This window comes from Bison bison, unplaced genomic scaffold (genome assembly GCF_000754665.1).
Source record: "Bison bison bison isolate TAMUID 2011002044 unplaced genomic scaffold, Bison_UMD1.0 scf7180017864077, whole genome shotgun sequence".
In the NCBI taxonomy this organism is placed as follows: domain Eukaryota; kingdom Metazoa; phylum Chordata; class Mammalia; order Artiodactyla; family Bovidae; genus Bison; species Bison bison.
The window spans coordinates 1,202,816-1,206,216 of NW_011494649.1; the positions used below are offsets into that span (position 1 = coordinate 1,202,816).

At 41.0% G+C, this 3,401-nt stretch overlaps 1 pseudogene; it reads right to left on the minus strand.

Annotated features, from left to right (window-relative positions):
- Positions 1-925: 925 nt before the first annotated feature.
- LOC104986860 overlaps positions 926-3,401 on the minus strand; it is a 58,942-nt pseudogene continuing 56,466 nt past the window's right edge.

A 3,401-nucleotide genomic window follows, 5' to 3' on the forward strand; every position in this document is an offset into this window, starting at 1 on the left:
CCAAAGAATGCTCAAACTACCGCACAATTGCACTCATCTCACACACTAGTAAAGTAATGCTCAAAATTCTCCAAGCCAGGCTTCAGCAATATGTGAACCGTGAACTTCCTGATGTTCAAGCTGGTTTTAGAAAAGGCAGAGGAACCAGAGATCAAATTGCCAACATCTGCTGGATCATAGAAAAAGCAAGAGAGTTCCAGAAAAATATCTATTTCTGCTTTATTGACTATGCCAAAGGCTTTGACTGTGTGGATCACAATAAACTGTGGAAAATTCTTCAAGAGGCTTCAGATAGGTTTATGTAAAACCAACATTTTGACTCTGATTAGAGATGAAGCCATAAGTGAAACTTTGTTTCCATTGAACCCACCTCTGAGAGGTCAGAAAATAAACTCTTTAAAGTGGACATTGGAGTCTATTTCTAGAATAGCTAAATTAGTTAGTTTGGCTGATGGATCTTTGCTGCCATTGGCTCATGAAGTTAAACAGGGCAAAGTACAAACTAGATGTTTGGTGGTTTCTTTATTCAGTATCCACAGAGAAGGCCCTTATTAAAAAAAAAAGAAAAGAAGACTGCCGGAACTCCATTACACTAATTTCCTGTCCTAACGTTTCCAACCATATAGAGAAGGTCCCAAAAGTCTTAGACTAGTTTTGTGCTTTAATAAACTCAAGTGTCAATATTAAATTGTTTCCTCTTGTCTTGCTATGTCCTCAGAACAAAGCTGGTTGAATATTTCTCAGACTCAGTTTCTTACAGTTCTCTTACTCACTCACACATCACTGGAGATGTGGGTTGTTTTGTGAAAAGCACAGAGATGCACAGTTCTCAAACTCTTGTGTTAAGGAAAGAAACCTCAGCCTCTATGTGTGGTGTTAATATTACTCAAAATTATTTGGGGCAGTACTGTGAACATTGGGATGGTTATATTTTAATACATTTCCACACATTCATCCAGTTAAAGAAAACTGTCTTAACTCCAGGTGTTTTCTCTCCTTCTCCCAGATCAGTGTTTTTTGGGTTTTTATCTGTGATTTCTTTTGTTTTTTATAAGGGTTGTGTTTATTTCCTGGGTTCTGGCAATTTCTTTCTGTGCATCAAAATGGACCTTCTGCCTAGTCAGGAGGGGAACAATTAAATTAAAATAATTAATTCGCTTATTTAGCTTTTTGATGTTTTCTTGAAACTGCTCACAAACTTGGTCCCACTGTTTCTGTTCCGCTGATGTCATTGGATTCCCAAGTTTTTTTCCTCGACACTAAAACTGCCTCTCTGAGTTGATCAGTGGTATCCTTTATTTCCTTTTGCATTAGGATCCATTCTGGTTGGTATCCATTATCTATCAATATTCTGTTCAGGTTGTGAGTCATAGGATCAATATATGAACAGCCAGAAAATTTTTTCAGAGGTTCTCCTTTCCCGCTGAGATTGTCAAAGTCTCCTTTTGCCATTGATTCCTGAATGAGATCCTCCACCAAACGCTCTATTGCCTGAGTTATCTTTGTTCCTTACTGTGTCTTACATCTTTAACAGTGACACTATCAGTGAAATACTGGCTTTGTAGTTTCTGCTTTTGGTATTCATCACTTGTTCAGTTGCAGGGTCTGCTCTAAACTGCCTGTACTGCTTCTCTCGTTGACTCGGAGTCCCCAAACAAATACCCTCAAAACCTAAGTAAGGCCGGTGTTGGGGTGTTTTATATTTGAATTGTTCTTCTTCTTCTTCTGTGTCTTCAACTTTACTCTGTCTGGGATTTGTCTGTTCTATCACGTGGGAAAGTACCTTCCTGTAAGCTTATTCAATCCTTATAATCGTTGTAGAATCAGCAGTACTAGAGCCACTGTCTGGATGGTATTGTTTGGTAAGCTTACGAAAAGATTCCCGACATCATCGGCAGAACAGCCTTCATCCAGATTCAGCAGCCCATAATATTCTCTTATATTCCTTTTGGATTTATGAGTTGACATCATTCTAGTTCTTATGACACCAAGATATGGACCCATTTTCATTCGATTAGGAATCACTGAAGCACTTCTCAGATGAGGTCTTAAGATCTGAGCCATCATCACATACGTTGTGTTCCTTATGGTACCCAGAGTTCTTCCCTAGCAATGATCTCAGACGCAGCTCAGCGGCTCGCACCCCCAAGCTGAGCCTCTGCGCGTGCGTGCGCCATCTGCCCTTCCCGCCACAGGCTTCTCTGCGGGAAGCCCGCGGCAATCTCCGCCGTTGGGCTAGACCATCTGCCTTTTACACAGAGGGAATCCTCGGGGTGCGGCGGGCAGTATTATACCTAATAGGGACAGATGTCCTACCTTACCAGAGAAACCCAGAATCTCCTTTAAGCCTTAGTCTTCTCAAGAAGACAGGAGCAGGACCTTTCAGGAGGCCCCGCCCCGTTCTGGGCCGAAAATCGTTCTTAAAAAAAAAAAAAAAATTAATTTCTGGCTATCCTGGGCTTTGTTGCTTTGTTCGGACTAGTTGCAGTAGGTGGGGGCTTCTCACTGTGTGGCTTCTCTTGTTGTGGAGTACAGGCTCTAGGCTTGTGGGCTTCAATAGTTGCAGCACTTGGGCATCACTTAGCTGTGTCTCTTGGGCTCCAGAGCCCAGGCTCAGTAGTTGCCATGCACAGGCTTAGCTGCTCCATGGCACGTGGGATCTTTCTGGATCAAGGATTGAATCTGTGTCCCCTGCATTAGCAGGCAGATTCTTATCCACTGTACCATCAGGGAAATCCAGAAGATGGTTCTTGATTTGTGCTGATGTGTTTTGGTCAAAAATAGTGAGGGAATCTAAAATTACATTAAAGCTATCCCTTTCAAGAATTTTGAGAAGTCATCAAAAATAAATTACATTATTTTAATGATTTTACACCAAAAAAATTTCACTACCAAATTCCTAGACAGTTTGAGAAACTGCTTTATCAAACTTTGCTTTCCATCATGGGTAAAGATGATTTTGTTATTTTTTAAAATTGAACATTGTCCATCTTGAAATATCTCACAAATCTGAACACTAAAAAAAATTCCTTTTGCTTTACTGCTTGATTTAGAAAGTATATAGTGAAGGAGATATGTCCTGCCACTCACAGCCTAAATACTAAGATAAGTACACAAAACTCATATTTGGTTCATGGGGTATATCTCTGGAACAGTGAAAGATACACTTCTTCTTAAAAAAAAAAATGCAATAAAAGGTTTAGATAGTCCAGGCCAAATAGGAGATCAGTTCAGATCAGTTCAGTTGCTCAGTCATGTCCAACTCTTTGAGACCCCATGGATCACAGCGCGCCAGGCCTCCCTGTCCATCACCAACTTCCAGAGTTCACTCAAACTCATGTCCGAGTCGGTGATGCCATCCAGCCATCTCATCCTCTGTCGTACCCTTCTCCTCCTGCCCC